The following is a 10,387-nucleotide window of genomic DNA, read 5'->3' as shown; positions in this document are numbered from 1 at the left end:
TGGGCATCATGCCTGACTTTGTCTGTGTCTACTTGGGAGCATCACCATGGGACAGGGCTGGCCAAGTATCGTTGCTTCTTGGGCATCAAAACTTTCTCCCATTTCAACCACGAGAAACCCCGGGGGGTTCTTAACCTTGAGGACCAAATGGCCTCTTCTCTCGAATGCTCACCGTGAGCCAGGTGCCAGGCTGCGTGTTTTACAGGAGTTCCCTTTCTCACTCATCGAGGTTGTGTCCAGGATAGGGACTTCTCTCCATCTCACATGGAAGAAATGGTGACTTTTAAAATGCCTTTACTCAAGGTCACATGGGTAGTAATCAAGGGCACGAATGAAGCCCAAGTCTGGTGTGACTGTGGAGGCAGTCATTTACGTGCTCCCCCCTCTGCTTCTCCACCTCTGTGCTTTTCCTGTTCTTCCCCATAGGCTTATACATAAGACAAAAATTTTGTATTTTTAAAAAAAAAATTTTTAAGAAAGTTTATTTATTATTGAGAGACAGAGTGTGAGCATGGGAGAGGCAGGGAGAGAGGGAGACACAGAATCTGAAGTGGGCTCCAGGCTCTGAGCTGTCAGCACAGAGCCCGACACGGGGCTCGAACTCACAAACTGAGATCATGACCTGAGCCAAAGATGGACGCTTAACCTACTGAGCCACCCAGGCGCCCCCAAAAATTTTGTATTTATGTCACACACCAGGCCCAAGGGCAAGACGTTTTCAGTAACAGGAGGTACCTGTTGGGTTCCTAGTCTACATCAGTCCTCATTCCAGGACCTGACCCTTAGACCGAGAAGCTGCCCTCAGTACATAGGACATGTCTTTTTGCATGAGAAAACTCCAGACTCCATCACCCATTTGTCATTTCAAGGTGTATCCCTGACCTTGGCAAAGCCACTGCGCTGACCTCTCCTGCTTCCGAGATGTCTACAAAATCCGAAAACTGAGGCTTAGCTGCCTGTCTGCTACCTCCAGGGTTGTGGAGGAGATTGCCAAGTTAATTTTTGAAAAGGTTCCTTCAATGAAAGGACAGTGAGCTGTTTTTATGCTTTTCTCCATGTGTGGCTACAGACATAATGAGTGGTCATAACATTATCCAGCTCTGAACGGAAATTAACTGAAGCATTTTCCTGGTTGATGTGTTGAAATGCCACATCTGGATGGTTGACTGCTTCTGCGAGGAGCACTTTGTGGACCGTGTGTTTACCTCAATTTCATGGGTGAGCCTCACTTTCTTAGTGAAAAAAGTCCCAGAGAACCTACTCGTCTTCAGAGTCCTAAGTAGAGGAGTCCAGCTCTCTGTGACTTGTATCTAAGTCCTTTTATTTGGTCCTCCCATTTTAAAATAAATTAAAAAAAAAAATCGTAGCAGAACGTGGCCCTAAGCCACGTGGCCTGGCAGTCACTGGGTTGTGGGTCGCTCCTGGTCCCCGTCCCCTTCTCTCTTCCCAGCTTGCTTCTCTGAGGAGCCAGCTCACATCCTGCCCCTTTGCGCAGCTCTGCGCCACCCCCGCTTGCGTCCCCCACCTCTGTGGTTGTAACCAAGACTTCCAGAACCTGACCAGGTGAAAGAAAGTTCAGGATTTGGAAATGCACAATTGAAGTCCCAAAGATAATCATCCATGGCCGTGGAAAACAGAATCCTGTTTAAATTCTTTCTGAGGAAGGCTGTATTGTTTCTAAGTGTTACTAGCCAGTTGCGTAGGAAAACAATGGTGGGGGTTGACATGAGGAAGAAAAGCAAATGAGATGGGGCATCTCAGGGACTCAAGCCTCAGACCTTGTTGTTGTCAGTTAGAGGAAGTACAAGGGACATGTGCTCCGTTTGGCTAGCGTCTGTGTGAGCTGATAGGCTTTTATGACAGGCTGTGTGTGTGTGTGTGTGTGTCTAAGTAGCAAGTTTGATGGAACGACTTCTGGAACAATAATCTCCATTCTCTGCAGCCAGCATCCAGGGCTCTCCCCTGATAACAGAAACAGTGTACAGCTATGAGCTGTGAATCCAGTGACAGGATCTTTCTCCCAGTCAGAAGGCCGAGAGAACCCAGCACATCCTCCAACTGCACAAGGCTTCCAGAACACCATTTGCAAGTATCTAAATAAATCCATGCTCAACCGTAGCATTTTTTCAATGTTTTGATGAAGTGACTGCCAAAGGAGGTGTTTAGTCTGTTCAAATGTATTTATAGAGGAGAAGAAATACACATGGAAAGAAATCCACACAAATCCATTGGACATCAAACCCCCCCAAACAGTATCCCTTTTTTGCTCCTCACTTCTAAAGTATACTAAACTATCAGGTACCCACTAAGGAGATAAAAATTTTAAGAATGAGGAAGATTAGAGATTTGGTCTCAGCATTCTGAATTTTAAAACTTGTGCTTTTGGAAATATTTTGCATGTGAATGAAAAAGACGTTAAGCCCCAATGGCCTCCTGCCCTAAACCAGAGAGAGGGAACATTAGACATTCCATTTGCTTGAGGCTATTCTTTGAACGTTGAATTCATTAGGTTTTAAAAGCCCCTGTTATTCTAGCTGTGGACCAACAGACTCAGATAAAAGGTGAAAATAAGAACCCCACTCTTCTGCCAAATTTCTACTGAAGAAAGACAAAGAGCAGGCGAGGAAGAGGTTTGCAGCGAGGTAGCCGAGAAGGGTCCCTGGCATGCCGTCTCAGTACCAGTTTCGGTTTGGAAAGAGAATGGAAACAGAAACTGGTTTTTACCTGGTGGTGTTCAGTTACCTCATCCTAAAATTCCATCCAGTGGTGTACCCAGAGCCACGATGATCAGAGCCAGCGGGAGGCGAATCTGACCAGCCAAGGGCACCGGGAGCCAGCTCTGCGTCTGTTCCCGGGCCACAGTGGACCCCTTCCCAAGAGTGTCACAGCCCACGGGACTGTAGGCTTCTCGGGGCTGTGTCTCAGTCATGCCTGCATCCCAACATGAGGAACAAGGTTGGCAGTCACCCCCAGAATCTCCTCCTCCTCCTAAGAGATCGACCATTCCTGTGTCAAAAGGACAGGGCTGGGACTCGGGAACGTGGCCAGCCCCAGACCTGGAGAGGAGCCCCACGGCGTGCCAAGAAGGTGCTGGGTGAAATGTTAACACCCTGAGGCTGCCTGGCCTCTGGGCCCCAGCGCGCCCTTCTGGACACTGACCCCGTCCCCCCGCTGCAGCTCGGGCATCCCTGGCTGTGCTGTGGGGGCAAATGAGGGTTTGTAGCGTTTCCTTCTGTGGCTGTGCTAACAACAGGTGCAGGGGCTCCGTGTCTCTGCTACTGAAAATAGTGCCTGGAAGGAAGGAAGTGGCCAGGCCTAATAGCTGGTTTTAGCAGAAATGTTAAGTCTGTCCAAGAACTTGAGTCATGCTGTGGAAGGAGCAAGATGCAGGACATTTCAGAGTGCACACAGTCCGAAAAACATTTTCTGGAGTCCTTTGACCAATTTCATTAGACGGAAAGCTGCATGTGCACTTCTGTTCCTCTAAGCAAAGCTGCTCTTTGGAAGTTGGGTCATTTGCTCTGTAGCTGCTCTGTAAACACACGGGAATGGAGAATGCTGGCTCCGGGGAATGTGTTGTGCCGGGATTGTGCAAGCACCGCTCGGTGAACCCCTTACACGCGTGGCTGGAGAAACACCACCATCACATGCCATGGCCTGCGCAGCAACCAACAGTTGATTGTAATAACACAACTGTTTTTGCAGGTGCAAAAAATTCCAGAGCGACTGCATCTCTCAGTTTCCGTTTTGGTTGAGAAGAACGTTTCAAAATTGAAACACCCCAACACCCATCCACATGAATCCTCAGGGAAGGAGAATACCCAAGATGTTCCATCCACCAAAAGCTTGGGGCCTAGATCTGAGGATGCTCATGTTCTCCAAATTCTCCCCAAGGCACCAGCTGAAAGGTGATGACATTTCGAATCAGCAAGTTCTATGCTTGAACGCGCTGTCTGAAGTTTCAGGATAATGTTAGCAGCTAAAGGAGATGAGTTCCTTTGGATTAGGGATGGCTAAGCCCTTATTCACTCCTAGAAATAACGTTGATAAATCGTCTCTGTGGAGTTCACTGTTCTGACTCCCAAAGAGGTTATAAACTCGGATCTAATGCGATAAATCCTGCAGTACCTTTTTCTCTGGGAAGTTCACGTATCGTGGTCTTAATGTAACAATGGAATACAGAAGAGATTTCATTTCATATTCATAGGCTGAGCTCCAACACATCCAGGGTAGAGGCAAACAGGAATCTTAGTAAAAGTGCAAATTACAACTCCAAGCCTTTGCTCAAATTTCACCCCATGGCTTCAGGGGTCACAGCAACACGGCTGTGATCTGGGAATGAAGACACAGGCTGGTTGAATAGATTGATGTTTGCAAACTTTTATGTGCAAGGTTGATTTAAAGTAATGTGATTCCAAATGCCTTTCTGTAGCATCTCATGAATTTAATTAGGGTCACCAATCATCTTGGTTTGCCCAGGACTGAAGGAGCCCTGGGATCAGGGGACTGGGCCGGGGGTGGGGTGGGGTGGGGTGGGGGGGCTTTAGTGGTGAAACTGAGAAAGTCTCAGGCAAGCTGGGAGGAGTTAGTCACCCTAAATTTAATGCCAAGATCCAGAGAACAGATACCATTTTGTGTTCTTTGAGGATTTTCTAAACCCAAGTGGAAGCTTCATGAGGAGGTGTTATTGAGGGTATATTGTTGATGAGTCTATTACTGATACATTAATTTAGTAGTAGTGTTCTGTTAAGAAAAGATTCACTCATTGGACACTCTCCATTGTGTTCTCTAAGTGTTAGGAAACTGTACAGATACGAACAAAACTAAGTCCTTGTTCCAGCAGGGATGGACAGTCAACCAATAAATCATCTTTGAGTGACAGTAATAAATACTATGGAGAAAAATAAAGCTGGGTAAGAGAGATAGGGAGTGAACGGGGGTATTCAGACTTTCATTTTAGAGCTTAAAGGATCAGTTGAAGTGTTGGCAGTTGCAAAGACCAGCAGTTAGTGGGAAATAAGGAAAACAGTGTGTATCAGCAGGGTTCAGTTGCAGGAAACAGAAACCACTCTAGCTATTTTAGGCAGAAAGGCAATGAACAGAGAGAAGCAGGTGTTTACTGCATTGTTTGGAAAGCTGGAGGAGCTGACTTGGTTCCATAGCTGCCACTGCCGTGAAGCTCGGAAATCAGGAGGCTGCCGCTGTAAGGAATGACTGAGAACACACTGCTGTCCCTGAAATGTGAGAAGTAAGAAGTGCCTGTCACCCCCCTTCTGACTATCTCTTAGCACCCATTAAATTAGTGACCAAAAGCCCCAGTGTCTCCACAATCGTGTTTGCCAATGGTTCCAGCGAAATCAACGGCAAGGTGGATTTTGCTTCAATTCTGACTTCCAGTCTGACGCAAATGCGTATAATTAGTCGACCCTAATTCACAATTAGAAATCCAGCTGCAAGAAAGACTAGGAAACATGGTTCTAGATTTCCAACCTCTGTGTTAGAAAAAGACACACGAGAAGGAATTGGGAATGAACCTATTCAGGACATCCATACATCTCCAGGAAACCACTCTTTGCCAAGAAGACCAAAGGAAGTAGAAAATCCAAGGTAAGACTGTCCAGAGAATCAAACTTCATCCTGTACATCCAGCGTATATGGGAAGGCAACATTGTGTAGTGGGAAGAAATTAGGTTTTGAAATCAGATAAACCTAGATTCAGTTCTCACTTGCTGATGACTTTGAGCAGTCTCTTAATACCTATGAGAAATGGCCTCTTTATATATAAAAAGGAGTACTAGCACCTTACTTGGAAGCATGTTGTAAACATTAAATAAGATAATACTATTAAAATATAGGGCATATTGTAGGCATTCAATTTTATCAACCATACAGCTTGTATGTAAAATTGTTAACAAACATATTTTGGAGTGCTGATTCCAAATTACCCATCTTCTCCCAGACTTAGATTAATTCAAGGATTCACCACAGAAGATCCCAATTTCTATGTAGCTAAAATGAGCCGGATTTTTTTTTTTTTTAAGATCCTGGGCCATCCTTTACTGGGACAGGCTAATTCTATTATTGAGTGGCTTAGAAGGAGCTAAGAAAACATTCCTTTCATAGAAGTTGAAAAGGTCAGAACCTACTGGTAGTTACTTTTAGTTTTTACAACACAGAATCAAATAAAAAGAATTTTTTTAATGTTTATTTATATTTTCAGAGAGAGAGAGAGAGTGCAAACAGGGGAGGCCAGAGAGAGAGGGAGACACAGAATCTGAAGCAGGCTTCAGGCTCATAGCTGTCAGCACAGAGCCCAGCGCGGGGCTCAAACTCACAAACCATGAGATCATGAACTGAGCTGAAGTCGGATGCTTAACCGACTGAGCCACCCAGGCGCCCCTCAAACAAAAATTTTAAATGCCTTATAAAACCTCCAAGGGGAATTAAATAAACTTTTGATTATTGAGGTGATTCTCTGGGTCAGCAACGTAATACCCATCTATCATGGACCAGTTTGCACCACATTCCCACAAGATTCATGTGATGCATGACATTTGGCTCAGCAATTTCGAAATTAGGTGTATTTCAACATACTTATAAAACAGGCTATCAAACAATTAAGCTTTTGTGCTTTTTGGGCTCATGGATGGGATGAGGGAACTTATATGGCAGATGGTTTGTTAGAGTCCAAACATGCGCCAGGTGTGAGGGCAGGAGTACTCTCTCCTAGGGCCTCTGTTTGCCTACATCGATTAACATCGGGGCTGAGAAGGCTCTGGAAGAAGAGCTAGAAGATAGAGACTAGATCCTGGGATGTGACCAGCTGGAGTCCATAAGACTCTGAAGGTGGTAGGTGAACATAAGCTGTGCTCGTAGCGTCAAGACTGTTGCTTGAAAAAAAAAAAAAAAAAAAAAAAGACTGTTGCTTGAGCCCATAAGGACACTTGGCCACCCTTGAGAAGCATGTGTACCCCGAGGAGAGAACGGCGGAGGGTGTGGAGAACTGCCACCTGAGGGCCCCTCCCCCTCCTTATCTCCCTGGTTGGTGGTTTGATGAGTCGTGGCCTGAGCCCGAGTGGCAGATCCAGTAGAATGACCAGAATGACCCTGGAAAGGGCAGAGGCAGGTGGCCAGGAGGAGCTCTCAGAATTCTGGAGTAGGGCCCCATCACTGGGACATAGGGTGGCCTTAGCCAAGGGATGAGAACTTGGCTACAAGTGGCTAGGTAGTGGGGCCGGCAGGCGGCGCAGGGAAGCAGCCACTCCAAGCCTAGGGATGGACGAGGTGTACTTGGTGGGTGGGTGCATGAAGCAGAGAACCCAAGACACGAGAGCTGGAGGGGACCTCAAAACTGGGTGGTAGTAATGGAAAAGGGTTCTGCTACTGAAATCCTTAGGTTGCATAGGTTGGGCTTTCAAGTTCGGGACAGTCTATGTGTCCTATGGTGTCACATGGATGCAGGATGGTAAACACTGGGACATTCAAATTACAAATGAATAATAAAAAATTGGGGACGGGGGGCGCCTGGGTGGCTCAGTTGGTTGAGCATCCAACTCCGGCTCAGGTCATGATCTCAGGTTTGTGAGTTCGAGCCCCACGTTGGGCTGTCTCCTGTCAGCGCAGAACCTGCTGCGGATCCTCTGTCCCCCTCTCTCTGCCCCTTCCCTGCTTGCTCTCTCTCTCTCTTTCAAAAACTGAATTAACATTTTAAAAAAAGTTTTTTTCATCGTAGTGTGACCATTATGATGTAAAAGTGTATTTCTTCTTCATTTCTTCAAGACTGTCGAGATTTCCCCTCCTGTCTCCTTTTTCCTCACCGTCAGATCTGTAAGGAACACTGCTGCTTCTCCGTGTGTCTGATTCTCCTCCAGAAACAAGGCTTCTCTCATGAGTGTTCCTTCACTCACATTGAAGACCCTACAGGGAATCAATACCACATGCATGTACCTTCTAGAGAATTCTTTTGAAGGATGAGCTGCTTCCAGCAAGGGATAGGTGGGGAAAACTTCAACAAAAGCACTGATGATGAAAATTTAATGTATATATTTGTATAGCTAACACCAAAGCAAAGTTGGGAATGTGATCAAATAATAGAATGTAAACGTGTTCTGGCCAAGCAGGAAGAGTGTAACTAAAAAACGGTGGAAGAAGGGAGGAAGAAGGGACCACTATCTCATTCATTATTTATTCTCTCGTATTATTCATTATATCAATGATATTGACAGATATTGGGTATGAATCGTATCATACCACTTAAAATGGACAAAACAATAAAAGTGAAGAAAAAGAGAAATCAAAGGTATCAAAAAAGGCATAAGTCTAGAAGTATCCAAATGTTCCTGCATGAAAACAACATGGCCAAATATCTTGACCCAGTAATATGGCTGCTACAGATGGAATGTTTGTGTCTGTCCAGAATTTGTATGTTGAAGACTCTTTCCTCGGTATTGGGAAATGGGGCCTTGGGAGGTGATTAGGTCACGGGGTAGAGCCCTCATGAATGAGATTCATGCCCTTAGAAGAGAGGCTCCAGAAAGCTCCCTCCTCCCCTCCGTTATGTGAGGACACAGCAAAAAACAGCCATTCCATGCCTTTATCTCAGACTTCCCACCTCCGGAACTGTGAGAAATAAATTTCTGTTGTTTATAAGCCACCCAGTCTATGGTATTCTTGGTTTAGCAGCCTGAATGGACTAAAACAATGGCTCTGGAAATTGCTCAGTTCAGTGATTTGAAGGAGAGGATAAGGAAATGTTCACACACCCGACTCTGGGGAGGGGAAAGTGTGTGTCTAGAAAGAAAACAGTGCTTTGTCTCATTGCTTCGACTTGTTTCTAGTTATGGGATTTCATCTGTTTTGAATTTTATAAACATTTCAATAATGTATGAGATTTTTGGGATGATGAAAAGAGAAAATGGGTTCAAAAGGGTTAAGAAACAGTAATCTAAGCAAGTTTCCATATTTGGAGGATAAGTGCAAGCACCTGAAATCAAGTCTCTTCATACAGACTTTAAATTCAACAGGAGCACAAGAGTACCACCCGTAGCCCTTGACGTCAGCATGAGAAGAGACAGAATACCCCAAACTTCAAATTACCAACAAGGAGAGAAATGAAGGCTGTATCCCAAGAGAGCTCCTATCACTTGTCACTATAAGCTGGGTAAGAGTGTGGGAGAGAGACTTAAAATCTCCAGGAAAAAGAGTAAAGAGACAGGGAGCACTTAGCTGTAGTGTAGACAGAAACACTCACAGAAAGAGCAAGTTTTTTTTTTTAAATTTTTTTTTTTTCAACGTTTATTTATTTTTGGGACAGAGAGAGACAGAGCATGAACGGGGGAGGGGCAGAGAGAGAGGGAGACACAGAATCGGAAACAGGCTCCAGGCTCTGAGCCATCAGCCCAGAGCCCGACGCGGGGCTCGAACTCCCGGACCGCGAGATCGTGACCTGGCTGAAGTCGGACGCTTAACCGACTGCGCCACCCAGGCGCCCCCAGAAAGAGCAAGTTTTAAAACTAAGTGAAATGTCTACCGCACAGTGAGGGAGAAGGTGCTTGAAAGTGAACAGAACCAGAAATAGCTGCTACAGGAAAGCTTTACTTTGTGGGAGAATCAGGTAAACCAAACAAGGGCGGTGCACCTTAGAGACCTGGCAATGAACAGAAAAGAAGGAACTAAGAAGAAAACTTAGGATCTTGCAGAAATGACACATAAATAAGACCTGAGGGCTCTGCTCCCCATCACTGTCCCCCAGAGACATTTTACCTTGCGGCACGGACAGCTGACAGTGTTCTTGAATTAGGAACTCTGTTAAAAATGGCTCAGCAAAAGAAACAAAAAATCAACCTAACTCTATAAAGAGATGCTATTAGAAGAACCTAGAGGGGTGCCTGCGTGGCTCAGTTGGTTAAGCATCCAACTTTGGCTTGGGTCATGATCTCATAGTTCATGGGTTTGAACCCCGTGTCGGGCTCTGTGCTGACAGCTCAGAGCCCCGAGCCTGCTTGGGACTCTGTGTCTCCCTGTCTCTCTGCCCCTCCCCCGTTGCACTCTGTTTCTCTCTCTCTCTCAAAAAGAAATAAACATTAAAAAAATTAAAAAAAGAAAAAGACAATAGATTTGGATGTTGCATGATTTCAACATCGAACAAGGGCAGTTAAATGATCAGGAAGATGAAAGTAAAATAAAGAAAGGTGTAACCAAGGTGGAAGAAAATGTGATCGAAATGGAAGATAGGCAAATAAAGTGCAACATATAGAATAGCAGTTCCTGAAGAAGGAAAACAAAGCAATGAAACATAACTATAATCCAAGAAAACTGCAGAAGTAAGAAAAAATGTAAATCAATATTTTAAAAGGCTCACTACATATCTAGGAAAATTTTCCAGAAA

This window comes from Lynx canadensis, chromosome B1, assembly GCF_007474595.2.
Source record: "Lynx canadensis isolate LIC74 chromosome B1, mLynCan4.pri.v2, whole genome shotgun sequence".
Taxonomy (NCBI): domain Eukaryota; kingdom Metazoa; phylum Chordata; class Mammalia; order Carnivora; family Felidae; genus Lynx; species Lynx canadensis.
This window is presented reverse-complemented; position numbering follows the sequence as displayed.